Source organism: Aulonocara stuartgranti, assembly GCF_965226115.1.
Source record: "Aulonocara stuartgranti genome assembly, chromosome: 16".
NCBI classification, from domain to species: Eukaryota; Metazoa; Chordata; class Actinopteri; order Cichliformes; family Cichlidae; genus Aulonocara; species Aulonocara stuartgranti.
This window is the reverse complement of record NC_138952.1, coordinates 4,361,002-4,378,160: the sequence shown is the minus strand read 5'-3', so window position 1 is coordinate 4,378,160 and position 17,159 is coordinate 4,361,002. Positions and strand designations below refer to the sequence as shown.

Sequence of the window (17,159 nt, the reverse complement as noted above, 5' to 3'; positions counted from 1 at the left end):
TGCCATAAATATACTATTTTTACCCCTAATTTTGTCATACAGTTGTTTTAATAAGACAAATTTAAGATTACATGACAAAAAATAACGATTATTCTAATAACTCACTTTAATGGGCTTTTTCAACAACTTAGTATGTTATAACTGGATCACGCTCAAGGGAGCGTTTACAGACAATTACACTATATTCCCAAAAGGATTCACTCAAGCATCCAAATCATTCAGTTCAGGTGTTCCAATCTGTGCAGTCTTACTGAACAAAATCATAAAATCAAGCACCTAGGCATGCAGGCTGCTCAATCAATTCCAATGTGCTGCCTTGATAGGATGCCACCTCTGCGCATAAAATCCAGCTGTAAAAATACCTCATAGTCAATGTTAGTGGTCTTATAACAAAGTAGAATCGACTGGAAATGACAGGAAGTCACTTACAAAGTGGTAGACCATGTAAAATCGCAGAGCAGGCTGTGGTTACCGACTTTCTGCATTGTCAGTCGTTACAGACCTCCAAACTTCCTCAAACTTTGTCTTCCGAGAAGAGCTAAAGCTTTTACAACTGCAAAGAGTGAACCAACATTAAGCCGTATGGATTAAGAATGGGATGTCACTCAAGTACATATATATTTGAGTAGGCAGACGAGCAAATACCTTTGGCTTTATAGTTTAACTCCAATGGTTTGAGTAACTTTATTTTTGGGATCATTTTTTACTGCATCACTAAGCTTTCTGCTGAGCTACAGCTGGCAGGCAGCCACACTGAAAGTATTCTGCAAGATATCTTGGTGAAGATGGAAATTAACGACTCCCTCAGTGATTGCTGTTTGTCCAGACCCAGAAGTAGTTCTGTTTTTTTAGATAAATGCTGCTGCGTGATATCCAAGGTCAAGATCCTCTTTTGGCTAAATCAGCTGAGCTTAGTCTTGAAGGTAAGTCTTCAAAGATCTCTTTCTCCTTTTTTGAGGCGCACATCAGGAGACACATTTTCTAATGTAATATAAATATAAACCCTTGTCTAGGTGATTAAAATCCCTGATTCCCAGAGACAGTGCTGAGGACATGACCTCTGTGCCTTCAGCGGTAGCTATGATCCTCTGATGGTCATGTGGCTTCATGTCCCAGTGGTAATCCACACACAGACTTTTGATTAAAAAAAAAAACCCTGCTCAAGTTGTTTATTGTAAGACAAAAATTGTTTAGTTATGTTCTTAGCAAGCTTCACTCTCGTTTTTGTGTTGTTATTGTTATTATTATTGTATGCTTCCTGTACTTTTATAATACTCTGTTGCTGGAGTACAAGCTGTGTCTTTGTTTAAAGTGAATAAAGAACCTGCACATTAAAAAAAGGAAGATTCAGCTTATTTAAGCTGCTTATTCAGCCTCTGTACATTCCCTGTCTGATGGAGTGCAGAGCTGCTCCCACTTTGTCACGTTTAGTTCAGACTGATGGTTATTTTGTGTGATATATAAAATGAGATTTCTAATAGACCCCCTTGTTTGTGCTTCTGTGTGACTGCTTTGAATGTTTGGTGTGGGCCACTGAGATGTTTGTGTAGCAAGTGAAGACTAAAGTAAAATGGACAGAATGTTAAGACGTAGTTTTCACTTCATAGAAAAGGATGACTGACACAAAACTAGAAACTCCAGTTGAACACTTTGTCATACACTGTTAACGCCCTGTAATCATGGCATGTTTGTTGTCAGAGCAAAGGTGTTGACCTTAATGTGACACAGCCAGTGATCGCGAGTAATGAGGATGTGAGTTAAAATTAGAGGGTGTATTCATCTGATGAAGGCTTTGTTCACTTTCTCAGGTTGTTGCTGGCTGTACAGTTCTCTCAGTTCCCATCTCTTCTTCTGAAACCTCTTATAAAAGGAATTAACTTTTTCGGTTATAGATCTATTAAAAACAATATACATACTGCTCAATTATGGGTTTTTTTAAAAATTATATTCACCAAGACACTTTCACTTTGCTAATTATCTGTTGTAGCCTATATAAGTATATATAAGTTATTAAGGAATGTAAAGTATTCTTTTTCAAAATGAGTAAAAAATAATCAAGAAGATTATTCTAGAGTCATGTGGCAGCCCAGACACAGTTTGGCAGAAAGAAACAGCCAATGCAAAGTTCATCTAAATGTCAGAGAAGAAGATGAACTGCCAGACACACATATTTCATGACTTTCAAACAAAGGCCAAACTGTTTCATTATATTCTTACACAAATAAGTAACAGAAACATTGTGATATGCAGTTTATTTAAGACTTGTATTTGTAAATTTAAGTCGTATTGTTGCTTATTGTAACTTATAAACAAATAAATTATTAAGTATGAAATTGCCATTGGTTTCTCCTAATTGCGAATTATAATTCCTTTATGGTTTTCTTGTTTAAAAACAGCCTGGAAAAGAAGAAGAAGAAGAAGAAGAAGGAGCATGATCTCTCTCAGACAGTCATATGACAGTCCAGTCACCCAGTCACAATTTGGTGGTTCCTTTAATGGTCACTTTGGCTCTATTGGTGATTGAAAGTCATTTGACTAGACCAAGAAAATATAACAAAGAGGGTGAAATGCTCCACAAACTTGTTTTATAAAGTTAGAGCAGAGGTAAAATCAATGAACTGATTATAACCATATAATTTTGACTTGACTTTATTTAAGATACAGTGGTTTAATTTAACTTGATTGCTTTTAAACTCTTTTTGCTATTTAATATTTATTATTATTATTGAAATTGTGCTGTTACTTACTGCGCATATATTTCTTATGAAGTAAGATAATAATAACTATTTATAATTTGCGCCTCGTCTCCCTTAAGTGTAACGTTAATAATTGTAATATTTAATTATTTGCCGTGTTCTTGTTTACAAACAGCTTGAGGGAAAAAAGAACGTGAACTCCTCAGACAGTCATATGACAGACCAGACACCATTTGGCGGAAAGAAACGTCAGCGCTTTCATTGGTGTACTGCGCACTTTACGTAGACTTAAGGACCACCCCCACGAACTCCACGTAAAGTTCTCAGCAGGCGTTGGTGAATGAGCTGGTCTCTCGTGCGTTCACGTAAAGCTGGACGACTTTTTTTTTTTTTTTTTTTTTGGTAACGAGCGGAGAGGAGATGCACACGGCACTCGAGTGAGGTAACTATATAAAAAAACCCATTTGTTATCATTCACTCCCACAACATGGACCCGGGCAGCGTTATCCACGGCTCGTGGATTTTGTTCGCCGCTGTTGCGAACATTTGTAACGAAACATAACACCGTTCTTTATATCGTTGGTCTTTCTAGACTGTGAGCTAATTTCCTGTGAGTCGTCTGCTAGCTTATGTTAGCTGGTTGGATTGTTGTCTTCCTTTCCAGGCTAGCGTTAGCCTTCCGAGAACGGGCTGACTGTGAAGTGAGGGGCTTTGAAATAGTACCTCTGTGAGGTATTCCGGTGTTTTGAACATAAGCGACTACTTCAAGTGTTCATTTTTGTGCCTTTTAACGCTGTCGTGTTGAAATCACGTCTCAAGGACGCGGAAGTGTAGCACGCTTAGTCTGATATTCGAACCACGTGCGGATTTCAGCCCTCCCTCTGATCAGTTTATTGATGAGTGATTGGCGATTTTACTGCGATTCCTCAACAGCAGACGGTTCTCCCTAGTTTAACTTGTGTGACTGGTCTGTTTCTGATTTTTATTGAACTTGTAGACATTACACGGCTTTCACCCACCTTGCTGAACACTGCATGCGTGGGGAGCTGCCATTGTGGAGCGACTGCATTTGGTGATATGCAAATATGGCATTCAAACAGTACCCTCCCTCTCTATAAATATTCACTCTATTGTACTAAATTTCTGAGCATCACCACAAAGTCTTTTTATAAGCTCTTAATTGAAATCTGCATCGTCAAAGTGATCCGGGTGAAATGTCCGCGCATTTGTTCATTTTCTCATCGTCTGTCTCGTTGAATCAGTGATCCCCTTTTCAGCGTCCAACATTTATTTTCTTCCTGTTGCCAGCAGAGTTTACTGACCCGCGTAAAACTAATTTAAGTTAATCTGTACTACTATAACGATTGGATATTTGTTTTAAAAAACTAAATGTTCAAAGTAACTAATAGCTAAAGCTTAAAATGGATGCAGTGGAGTAAACGCCCCCCCCCCCCCCTTTACTTTTCTTGCAGTGCTGATTTTATTGCAATTGCAACTGCCATGTTTGACCGTCTTGATTAACAGCCAGCTTGAGTAAAATATTGCGTGCGTGTGTTTCCTCTACATTCGGTCCAGCGGCAGTGCTGTAACCTAGTTCATTCAATATTAAGTTGCAGTTTTAAAGTGTACTAAGTTGGTATAATAATACTTTGGCATTTCATTTCTGCCTATAAGGAATCCTGAAAGGGGAAAAATGTTCATTACTGGGAATCAATTAATTATTTAATTAATTCATTTATTTATTTATTTTTAACACAGCGAGTTCTACCTGGCAAGGATCCGAGTGTGTGGCTGGTGGTGTTTGGAAGGTTGTAATACCTAATCTGAAATCCCTAAATCTTGCACTTGACAAATGCCATCTATGATATAGTAATTAAATAAAATAATTAAAACTAACCTTTATAGAAAATTTAAAAAATTAAGGGGGAAGAAAAACGAATAAACGTAATAAGTTTGAGGCAGACAAATTCAACAAATTTATTAGATTTTCACCTTGGTCATGGTCCTTGTGGCAAAATAGCTTCTAGTCTAACACTTCTAAAAATATTATGTAATGTTGTAATGTGGGCACTATGAAAGTGATGTCATGAAGTTTAATGCAACTCTGAGTTTCACATCTCTATGTAACCAGAAAGGCTAAAAATACTTCCTAGCACAGTGCCTTATTTGGTGTATGTAACACAATGAGTCACATTGAAGTATGTAGTTATGTACTGAATCATATTTACTCTCTGCTTAAAATATATGTGTAACATTTGGGTGGAAAATTGATGAAACAGCTACTGCAGGATACACACTCATTTATTTAGGTGTGCTTTGGTCTGACTTAAGGCCGTTGGCTGAATTGCTAAAGCTGGAAAGGTTGGCTTATTACATCCCCACCCCAATGTGGTTCCACTGCATTACATGCCATATCCAAACCAACCACAATTAAGGGAGTAGGTTAAAGATCTCACAAGTGCAGCACCTGTTAGCATCTAGATGTCCACACTTCTGTACATATGCGTTCTACTTCGTTAGGTAATTAAATTAAATAACTCTTTTTAGTGTGGTTCCTTGTTCAGATATACTCTTTGAGTGAGGAGGACTAGAAGGATCAGAATAAAGAAAGGCTCCTGGGATATACTGACTTTTAATCCCTAAAGTCAGGTACATACTAGATGAGTCTTGGGCAGTCCCAAATGTTGTGGCACCACATTGGTGGCCCTTTATAATCCCAGAAATTATATACGTAGTTATTTTAGCCAATACTGATCATTATTCATAGACTAAATAGTGGAATCATGTCTGTTTATCTACATTTCATTGGACTCTTGATTATGCTCCATTGCCTACAAAGACATCCAGGAAATTTGGATAATGCGTGACCGGTCTGCTAGTAACCCAACAGGAAACTGTATGAAATGAAATAAAAAATGTGAAAAAGGAAAACTGATTCTGACGAAGAAGAAACGTGTGTATAATTTGTTCTCCAACTAAAGAGGATGTAGAAAATAGAAAAGAAATAACAGCCGTGGTTCTTGGCCCTGATTCAATAACGGGCGCTATCATCATACAGTGTACTTGCATCAAAGTTGATGTCCATGTTTATTAGATTCGTGTTGCTCAGTGTAACTTGTGATGAACTTATAAGATTGCTGAAATCAGAGTGTGTAGACACCTTAATAAGAGTAGCTTATGTTGGATCCTGTAATTCCCATAATGCAATTGTTTCTTATGTTAGACTTTCTCTAGTTTGCAAATACCACTGATTTTCAAACTTAAGGGCTTGAGTTTATAATACAAGGGTTGTTGTAAACCAGCAGTCTTAAACCAAGGCTGAGATTACTCTACAATACAGGTCTGTTTATCCTGTAATTGTTAAGCTTAGGTACTAAACCTTTTTTTGCCATATGCAGTCATGTGAATACAGTGTGGCCTTTGATTTTAAGGTTTTTACAGCAAAACAAAAAGTCTCGTTAGATAAGAAACCTCATGTGAATAAAACAACATTTTATACTATGCCATTATTTATTTAACAAAATAAGCCGAGGTTTAGAAGCTGTATGTGGGAAAACTAAGTAGAAATTCTTTTGTGGGGGTTAAGAGGGTAAGTAGCAGGCAGGTGCCACCAAGCAAATACAAATGTGATTCTTTGTTAAAAGAAGTTTTGGCAGTTTTGTGGTCTGGATCGTTCAGGTGTGTTAACACGCTGCTGAGGAGGAAAGACATCAGTTTTGAGCTTAGAGAAGCAGTTGATGCTGCCCTTCAATGCGAAAAGGGTTTTAAGGTCATTTCCAAACAATATGAAGTCTACCATTCCACATGGAAAAAAGTTATTCACAACTGGAAAACATTCAAGTTGTCCATCTTCCCAGAAGTCAACATACCAGCCAATTTACCCCAAGGTCAGTGGTCAGAAAAACTAGGGGAAAAAACAAGCAAGCAACATGCATTTTAGCTTCTATAAGCCCCACTTAGCATGTTGAACATTAAAGTTCATGACATTACAATGAGAAAAAACAAGTATGACTTGTTGGAAAGAGGCTCTCAGGAGAAGGCCTCTTCTTTTTGAATAAGCAGACAGCAATGCAAAGGTTTGGAAAATTGCATCTGAACAAGCCACAAAACGTCTTTTGGTCATATGACAAAGTCAAAGACCCTGGGCTGTTCACTTGCGTGCTCTAGAGTCAAATGTCAGACGATCAGCTGACAATCAAAGTTTGTCTGATACTGAGATAAGAAACAGAAGAATCATTGTACATTTTAAATGCTCAATGGGCTGAATGAAAAAGTGCTGCTTTGTAATGCATTAAAGAACCACTAAAAGTTCTGAAGAATTTTAAGAGGCAGATGTATGATTGAAACAGTGCTGGAACCCCCCCCCCCCCAAAAAAAAAAAAAATCCAAAAAACAAAACAAAAAAACCAAAAACCATCTGGCTCCAGCAAGTACAGATGGGAACCCTCTTAGTTCATCCATTATGAGTGTGGGACCAAATTTATCTCTCACATCAAATGCACACTAGCTTGAATGCTGTAGCTTAAATTGTGTTTTGGTGTCAGTTTTGCTTGCTAAACTTCTAAAGTTTGCTTACTGTGTGGAGAAAAAACAGGTATGTATGTGAAAGTGTTTGAAGATGGTTTTGTTGCTTATTTATGGATTACACTGGGATACAGAGATGGCAAGCGCAAAAAAAAAAAAAAAAACTGGTCACATCACAAAGTAAATTTTCTGTCCTGAGTGTGTATTATATGAACTAGGACATTTGGGCCACATCTGACCTGCTCACCACTTACCAAAAACCAAGGCTGGATCAAGTCTGGCTGACACAATTGGAGTGCCAGAGCTGGGCAATAATTGCCAAAGGGAGGCCAACACTGTCTAACTGGGGAAACACTAATGTGATTAACAAGCCCGGGACTAACCCTACAATTCCTTTTAGTGATTTTTCTCTAATAAATGCTTGTACATTATTTGTAGCCTGTGTGTTTGTTTGTTTTTTGTTTTTTTGTTTTGTTTTGGTTTTTTTTGTTTATAACTATTTTTTTTTCTGTAAGGCTTGTCCTGCAGTGTAATTACTAAAATGGCATTTGGCCATAATGTTCTCTTGTTTCACCATAAGCCACTGATTTAAATCTAACGTTGTCACTTGATTTTTTTTTTTCTACTTTGACCACAAAATTAGTCTTACTAATTACTTACATTACTTCCCTGTTAACTGTAATTAAATCAGGAAATTATGCAGAACATGGTGCGGTGCAATAGAGTGGCTAAGTGTATGTTTCAGTGCAGTTGGTTTGTAAGTGCAAAATTCTGCTTTAGTTTTTTTCTTCCTTATCCATTTACGTTTTTTTTTTAAACACCTGATTTCAGTTTCTAGTTTAGCTTCAGGTAACAATACCCTTGGAATCTGATTTGGGTGATAAAGTCTTTCCAGTGGCTTTAACTTTCACTGTCTGGAGTTGAACTACCTTTAGTTAAACAACACCTGTGCTGAGGGCAAAGTTTAGATACTTTATTGTGGTAAAGTCAGTACTGCAAAGGCTTCCGCACAGAGTATCACTGCTGCCATGTTGTAACTGAAGAGCGTCCACACAGAGGTCCTGGTATTTGTTCGTTTCACCATCAGCCCAGTGACGAGGATTAGTGTGTTCTTGAGTATCACAAGGTAGTATGTTCAAAAAATTAAGCTAAGTGTCTTTTGTGGTTAGCTGACTAGGTGACTTAAAACTAGCAGTTGTTAAGAAAGTATTTGAACCTTCTGCTTTATTGCAGACTCAGTAAGATTTTAAGTGTCCAAGAAAATTGTGCTGAGAAAAACACAGTGCTGTGGGTCCTGTGTGCTTTGGAAGGTGATAGGTGTGTTACATGTGCGTTGTTGTGCTAAAGTAAAGTTACTGTTTTGGAGCCTGTTGTTGAATGTTTCTAATGTCTTCCAGTTGCCCCAGATACAAAGATGTGTGAAATGATAATAAATATAACTAATCTAATCTCAGTCTTGTGTAAGAAAAACTTGAGTAGACATGACTTGGGTCAGTGGTGCAGACATCAGGAGGTACAGGAGTTTAAATTCTTTTATTTGTTTTTTTTTAATTTTTCATGAACAGATATGAGACAACACTGTTAGGGGGCATTTGGTTCATTTCAGGTTTGCAAGTAACTAATTTACATCAAAAGTCAAATAATAAAATGGGCAGAATGTCCTGGTATTACACATCTATGCACACATTCACACATCTATGACCAAGTAGTTGGTCAGGTGGTCGATCCCTGACTGCTCAGACACGCAGACACGCACATTCCCCCTCTGTGCCTCCCCGCCTCTCTGCACAAATTAGTTAAATCACTGGACTCAAAAGCCTCAAAACAGTCAACCTGTTACTTATGTTAGTGCTGCGGTCCACATTCTGCATTTGTCCGGCATGAATTTGTGCCTTTGTTCAAATGTTTTGGGCATACTTTTAAATCAGAGGTAAGGATCACTCTATATTTCTTTTATTTTGTTGTCTTTTTTGCATTGTGTATTCCTTTGCTGATAGTTGAGTTCACTTGTATGTACACTATCCAGCACTGCAGTCTGAATCTGTTTTTGCACTGTGATGAGCACGCTTCCAGGCCACAGAGCATCAGCCATGCACCTGCGTCTCACCACAGCAACCTCGTGTCATTTAGCTGCTTCTTGAATTTTCCTGCAGAATCCATGGCTGTAAACAGCAAATTCAGCATCAGTGTACGCGTGAGTCAGTGGCATCGTGCAGAAAAGATGTTTATGCTTGTACAGCATTGTCACGCTCTCTGACTGCAAGGAGTTTAAGGGGAGTTGCGGTCTGTTTACATGTGAACCTGAAGGTGTCACAGAAGCCGACAACCTATTTTCAAATCCCAGTGGGATACTGGGGTTTAACCATATGGCATGTGCCAACCTTGTTTTCTCAGATTTGTTTTACATGGACATTTAAGGGCTTTTGGAAGGATTTCTTGGTCATTCATTTACCATGTTTTTCAGTTGCTGACAAAGTACCTTGGGATCAGTTTGTAGTAGTCTTCACCTACCACCTGTGCTGAGTCTGCTGCAATGAAACCTGCACTGCAGCTCATGGTGAGATGGTTCTTATGATGCATATACAGAATAGCTACTTCTGATAAGAGGATTGCTGGTTTCACCTGTTGAGATGACTACCTTTATCATTGTTGTTACCAATAACATTGGTAAATGCTTGTACACGGTTTGACGAAAGTAGTCCCTCTGTAACCGCAAAGTGTAGGCTTGCTTGTGCTTTATGAGGCAGTTAAGCTAGGCTGTAACAGTTTGCTGTTGTGTGTCAGTGCTGTAATGTCTCACCACTGTTGAATGACTGCTTAGGACAGCAGTTATGTGTGAGATAAAAAACAATTCACAACCTATTATGTTCCCTGCTGTTTTTGGTGATTGTCTGCAGAGATGCATGACCTAAACTCAGGTGTGTCATATGTTTCCTCTCCTGCCACGCCAGACTGTGACTGTGGTCCTTCATTTTTTCCTCAGACCATCTGCTGGCAGTTTTGTCCATGTGGCAGCTGACATCTGCCCTCTTATGTGGGCCTGAGGCCTTACTAAGAAAACCCTCTTCTCTGACATGTTGTTTTTTTCCTGTCTCAAGAAAAAAGTTGTTCCCATTCCCCACTTGGCTCAAGGTTTTAGTTATGTAGCTTCCCGGCTTATTGGTGTGGATCAAAAAGTGGAGGCTTAATCCGCTCTGATGTAACCATCACAGGTCTGTAAAACTGCCTGACTTTTGGGGGGATTTATCACATTTCAAGGGCTCAAAATATTGCAATACTTGAGAAACCATGTGTACATTTATTGCTTTTTAAGTAGAATTACATTTCTAAGGAGTTGTAGTCAAATACGCAGTGTGACAAAGTACCCATGTGCATATATCTCCCAGCCTCACAAATCTCTTATTAAATTTTTTCTTTTATTGGTCTTGTTGGCACAAACCAATATACTTGTTTTGTAACAGTGAGCACAAGAGGTTTCACTTACATGTCTTTGGTACCAGAATTTATGTTTTGCTTCATTCCTGTTTCCCTGCAGACACCGACCTCATGCCGAGATGAGAGGTATGTGTATGGTCGTGTGAGAATCATATGAACCAGCTTACGGGTCAAAGTTGGTTTTTCTTTTTTTTTTCCTGCAGAGTAATAACAGCATTCCTTTAGTTATCAGCAACTTTGAGGAGAAACGAGGACATGTTTTTAAAGATTAATTTATAAGTATTATAATGCTAGCTTTTTCAGCTGTACGGCTTAGTCATTTGGCAATGAGATAACACATTCCTACTCATATGGTAGCTCCAGTTTGCAGAATGAATCAGGAGTCAGTCAGATAAACTATTATTAGACCTTATAGATGTTCTCTAATTTTGTGTGTTGTAGAACAATAGTAGTTATGCTCAGAGTGTCTCTTTTTTAATATAATATAGCACCATTGTCGTTTGGAGTCTCACCTAAACTAATATTACACACAGCTGACTTCTGAACCGAAGTGTGCTTAAGTAAAACCCTTCAGGGTTTGAGTGCTGTTGGTGGACCAGAATAAGAGGTTTGCTCCTCTTATGAAACAAACATGCGTAAGAACCTAACAGTGAATTCAGCTGTGGTGTTTTGTTTTTTTTTAGTTTTCTTCATCTGTTCATCTCTTTGAGAGATTTCTAGATACACTTTAAAGTCAGGGTGAGACTTTAAAGCTGCCAGTGGTCAAAAGCTTTTAAAATGGGGATGGGAGCATCTGGTTTATGTTGCAGATGCACAGTTGGGTTGTAGCTTTCCCCTCCTTGGGGGCGCATAAATGGCACAATTCAGTGTTCCTGAAGTCCTCAGGGAAGGAAGAACAGCCTTAATATTCAACAGTTTTCATTTGGTGTATTGCCTTATACTGGTCATGTAAGCACATTGGGCATTTACCACTTTTATCTCAGAAGGTGCTAAAGAAAAGCCACCCAGCCTGGTGATTAAGCTACAAATATCCAGATGCAGCTAGGGCTGTTCGATATAACGATATGTATCGGCTAACGATATAAAATCGTCTATAGTTTCATTTTACGCTATCGTTTGTTTCGTGGTGTTGTAAAATAAACTGTTTAGGGCAATATTTTTTTCATGGTTTTGATGGTCACTGTAGTGGCTATATTAATTTCCTAAAGTTCTCTCTTTGTCTTATTTTTAATATAACCACACTACAGATGGACAAGCGCCTGTTTTTATGCATTGTCGTTAGCAACAACGACGGCAAAACCATCGCGTGTCCGCTGGTTTAGGTTCCACATTAACCTTTCACAATAAAGTTCAAGATCCTGTTGAGACTTTTCAAAATAAACTGAATCACATGAAAGGGTATGCAGAGCGTTTACGGATGAGAAGCAAAAAAGAGCCGTCAGGTGCTAAAAAATAAACCTTAGATTCAAACGTTAGAACAGGCTTTTCCCCGCAGCACATTGTGTAATAAATACTTACAAAGAAAACGGCGGGCGTTACAACTTACGTCTAAAAATGTATCGTTTCATGCATCAGTTAAAACACTCGACTCCAGGTACGCCGCCCAGCTGGAAACACTTCACTAAGTCGAGCTGCCCGAGAGTCACAGAATTTACAGAAAATATTACATTCTTGTGATTTATATCGTTATCGGGACGATAGATGTCTTAATATCGGGATATGAGATTTTTTTTCATATCGCACAGCCCTAGATGCAGCCATGTTTTTTTTTTTTTTGTTTTTTTTTTTTAAAGGTCAGGGCACATGGTGGTGTTTTTGGCATGTTCTGATGTCAGATTTATTAACATTTATAGAAAAACAAAAATACATTTCCACCATATAAACGGAGTCAGATTTCAGACCATTTTCTTGGTCAGGTCAAGCCTAATATTGTACAGTGTAGTCAAAACGGGTAATTAATACAGGTGGTGCTAATATGTGCAGTTAGTAAACACTAAATGGCTTTCAGTGGCTAAGTTTTAATTGGTGATTATGGGTACTATAAATTACTGCGCTGATGCGTAATGATTTAATTTTCTTCCCTTGGCTAAGCTAAATTTCTGTCACCTTAGAGTTGATAGCCTTTCCCTTTCGGTCGTTTTGCTTCTGTTTGTGATCCCAGAGCTGAGAACATAAAAAACCCATTTCCTTTTCGCCGCTTCTCTGGTAAATGTCTCAGATTCACATTCGGTGAAACTACACTTCTTTCTTATTCTTTTTATTGCTGTGTCTGGCAATCACAAGAAGGTGCAAACAGCAATGTTAACTAAAAACTATTAAATAAAAGAAGTTAACAGTGCATCCACTCTTTCTTGCACCATGCACGCACACACCATCTGAGAACAAGAATGCAAATGCACATTTCTGTCTTTGTGTGTGCTGTTTTAGTTGTGAGATTTATCCATTTGTCCTCAGGTGTAAAGATTAAATTTGGTCACCATCGTCCTCGGGGAATATGTATCACTCAAGATCTAATTCTGTTGCCTCGATGTGGCCTTGCTCTATTTTTGGACTTATTGTCTCACTATAATGGTTGTAGTTCCTTGGGCAAATTGGCCAGAGGTTGTGCTGGTTATCCACTAGAGGTTTACATTGACAAGGTAATTTCTTTCCCAAATTCTTAATATCTAAAGTATAAATATCTAAAGAAACAAGATCAAGTACAGATTATGAAGTAGTACAACGGTCTGGGTCACCTGCAGAAGGTACTGAGATGTTGCAGGTTACATTAGACTGTATATAAAAGATGGCCATCACTGTGATGTTATCCATTGGTTTGTAAAAGCTGAGTGTTTTTGCCATTGTCATGTTTTCTTTCTGAAACCAGATGTTATGAGCACTGAAACTGTGAGACTACAGGCTCACACTGCAGGCTGGCTTTGTGTCTCCTTCTGAAGACCAAAGTCTACAAAATGAATTTGTCTATGAATATCACTGAAATTTGAAAGCTCCCCCCCATCGAGTCCATGAGCTGTTCTTTTGAAGCTTATATATAACTAATCTCCAGTTACCTTATTCTATGATCTCAGTAAACACATTTCTAGTACGTCGTTTGGCAAGGAAAGTCACTCCCTGCAGGTATTTGGGTTTAAGCCATTTTCAGCTGGGCTTTTGTAACCAGTATGTAACAAAATATATAAACAATGGGCAAATCAGAAGATTTCAGGAACGACAGGAGCCCAGAGGATGGGTAACCACAATGAAAACACAACTGCAAATGATGAAGCAATAGTTCAACTGTATTTGAAATTTGTGCACTGTATTGCATTTACAATAACAACCAAAATTGTGTGTGTGCGCGCACAGATACCCAAAATAAAAAAAGAAAAGAACGTTAGACCCGGGTCTTTTAAAGTGTCAATAGGATCCAGATCAGGCCTGTTTGGTGATCTGGTGAGTTATTGGTGTGAGTTCAGTCCACGATCGATGTATGGTTTGCACTGTTTTGTCCTACCACAGTTCAGGCAACCAGACTTCAAGATTCAATTCCAAATGGGCTGTGGCTCGCCATCCATTGCAATGGAAAATTATTCCTCTTCTGCGGATTTCCACAAAGTCTGTAATCCAAAGTTCTCCGGGGAGTCTCGGCTCCTTTCTCCAACTCAAAAAACCTGACCTAAGAGTGAGGTCAGAATTACTTCAAATGAACATTGTTCACACTTAACTAACAACACTTCTGTTTTAAAGTATAAAGCATGAACAAAATGTGTTTCAATTTCTAATGTTGTACAACTAATCAAATTCTAAACGTTTTCATTACATGGCAATGTAGCTATCGCCAATCATTAAAGCAATTCACACTGCTCATTAAAAGCAGCAAACTCAATATACTCTGCTCACGGTCAAGTAACAACAGTGATGAATAAAAAGTAACACAAAACATTTCAATACAACAGATAGACATACTGTTTTTTTCCTTAACCTAACAACAGCTAATAAGTTCTCAACTAACGCTTAACAACGGGAGTGAGCGTTTAGCACACTCGCTAGCTACTAGCACACTTGCTAGCTACTTGCATAGTACCGTCACCATTAGCGTTTGTTTTTTGAAGCGAACAACATTAACATTTCAGGATGCCGATCAGCGGCTATAACAGTTTCGTTACTCACCAGTGCAAAGCACTTCGTATTCATAAAACTAGCTTCGGCTATCCAAATCTGGCGGCTAATCAAGCAGACACCAACAGCTTCGCTGTTTCAACAGCTACCACGTTTTCCCCACAGGTACAGCTATGGCGCGTGTGGTCTAAACAGCCTTAGCAGCGCAACAAAACATGAAAAAAACAAGGCGGGACATACAATCCCATTGGTTGGACTGCATTTGTATCCAGGTCAACAAATAACCTTTGAGAAACAAAAATAAACAAATAATGCAATTCCATACAAAATAATTTGGATTTTTTCTTTAGAGTCTCTCTCCAATCATGAGTGTTTTTAACTGAACAGAATAAAACACCTTTAATAATAATTACAATAAACAGTCTCTAATTCCATCTGTTTGCCACTGGGCTACACTTTCCTTTTCAGACCCAGAAGATATGTCCATGAAGTCTGATTTTTCCACCCATCCTTCCATTGTTTACCACTTATCTGAATGATAGAGGCAATTTGCAACAGCAGTCCAAGCAGAGAAGCCTAGACTTCCCTTATCCTGGCCACCTCTTCTTGCCCATCTGCCTAGATGGTGGGCCGTCTGGAAGAGGTGGACAAACTCCACTGGCTCCTTTTCAGGTGGAGGATCAGCAGATCTAGCAACCCTGACCAGCAAACCTTAGAAGGAAACTAATTCTGCAGCTTGTATCTGGAACCTCATTCTCCCAGAGTTCATGATCATGGGTGAGGGTACAAACCCAGATTTACCGATAAATCAAAAGGTTTTACACTCAGCTTTTTCTCCACCGCAACATATCAATATAGCTGCACCTATTAGTCTGTCACTCTCACACTCCATTCTGTCTTACTCATGAACTAGACCCTGAGATACTTGGGGCATTGACTTGTCCCAGACTATGATTGGACACTCCACTCTTTTCCACCTAAGAAACATAGTAGAGATATGGTCGTGCTGATTTTCATTACCGCTGCTTCACACTGGGCCATGAACCATTTCAGTGCAAGCTGAAGGTCAACAGCTGATGAAGCCAGCAGGACCAGGAAATCCTTAGGTCATCAAAGTGGAGACCCTCCACCATGTAGCTACGCCTAGATGTTGTTGAGCTTGTTACTGCCATAATGCTTCATCACCTTTTCTTTATGTGAAAGACTGATTCTCACTTCTCTGCCTCCCTTTTTTTTTCAGGGTGCAAGTTTCAGAAGAGTTGTTACACCCCCATTTAATTACACCAAGACTGGGGGCCAAGCAGGCAAAGAAGTGTTTGGTGAGTGAAAAACTTACTGCAGTGTGCTGTGTAATCAGATTTCCCACAGATTCAGGTTCTGTGTGTGACTGTGTTGGGGATGTGGGGAAATGTGTCAGGGTTTTTCTTGGCTCAAAATTGCCTTGTGAACACGTAGTCTACATTTAGTTTAAGGCAAAGAGTGACTTACCTGTGCTGAAAGGCAGAGATCTGTTTGGTGGGTAACAAGTCTGTTTTTATTTTCCCCTCTGCAAATCATTCATACAGCATACTTTCTGTGTTTGAGCTTAAACTGGTGTCGGTTGCTTCAGATTCTGTTAGTGGATCTAGCTCATAGTGGATCTACCGACCAGCTGCAGTACAAGACAGTGTTGGAGTTCATCCCAGCGTGGGACAATGTCCTCTCTGGGAAAGCAGCTGAATGATATCAAGGATTCCCACAACAGTAGCTTGGCTAGCAAGACAGCCTGTAGGGACAACATGACAGCTGGGGCTTTAAACACAAATTTAGAGGATTGTCTGATTGGTTCTGTTCTCTCAGACAGGAATAGATAGATTTCTAATATGAGTTGCCAAACAAGGTACATAGGCACCTGTTTTATACACCTCAGCAGCCCACCGAAGTAAAGTGTGTGTGTGGGAAACACTGGTGATAATAGGATTATTTTCTTAACATGTACTGAAACAACTGCGATTAAACAGTTCTCTGACCGCTCAGTGAAATCAATTTTATATTAAATTCATGTATATGTGAACATAAAAATTCCAGAGAGGAAAAAATATCCCTTAAAATTGATTTGTCTTGCTTACGTTTTACATTAGCTTTTGTAACACACAATTAAACTGTAGCACTCGATAGAGATTCTGTTGTTTCCAATAAAGGCCAAGCACAACAAAGACTCCAGTCAGGAGACATTGCAGGCTCTGTTGCTGCTGAGAGGGTGTGCTCTTAAAAATAGGTTGGGGCAAAGCAAGACCTATCTGCTGTTAGGTTCATAGGTCACTGCTGTCTCATGTTTATAAACACCGTCTTGCCGGCAGCGGCGAAGTATGCTTCTAACCACACTTAACTACTGCAACCTTGAGTCAGAACGCCCTCATTCAAATT

At 38.9% G+C, this 17,159-nt stretch overlaps 1 protein-coding gene across 2 annotated transcripts in view; it reads left to right on the top strand.

Moving 5' to 3' along the window:
• The first annotated feature begins 2,894 nt into the window (after positions 1–2,894).
• The window catches only part of slc39a10 (solute carrier family 39 member 10), a 35,383-nt gene continuing 21,118 nt past the window's right edge, over positions 2,895–17,159 (top strand). Inside the window, exons 1-2 of one of the 2 annotated variants that reach the window (XM_082508231.1) lie at positions 2,895–3,138; positions 15,994–16,072. The gene's annotated coding sequence lies outside the window, so the exon portion shown is untranslated. The remainder of the gene's footprint in view (positions 3,139–15,993; positions 16,073–17,159) is intronic. The other variant, XM_082508232.1, reaches the window with a different exon arrangement.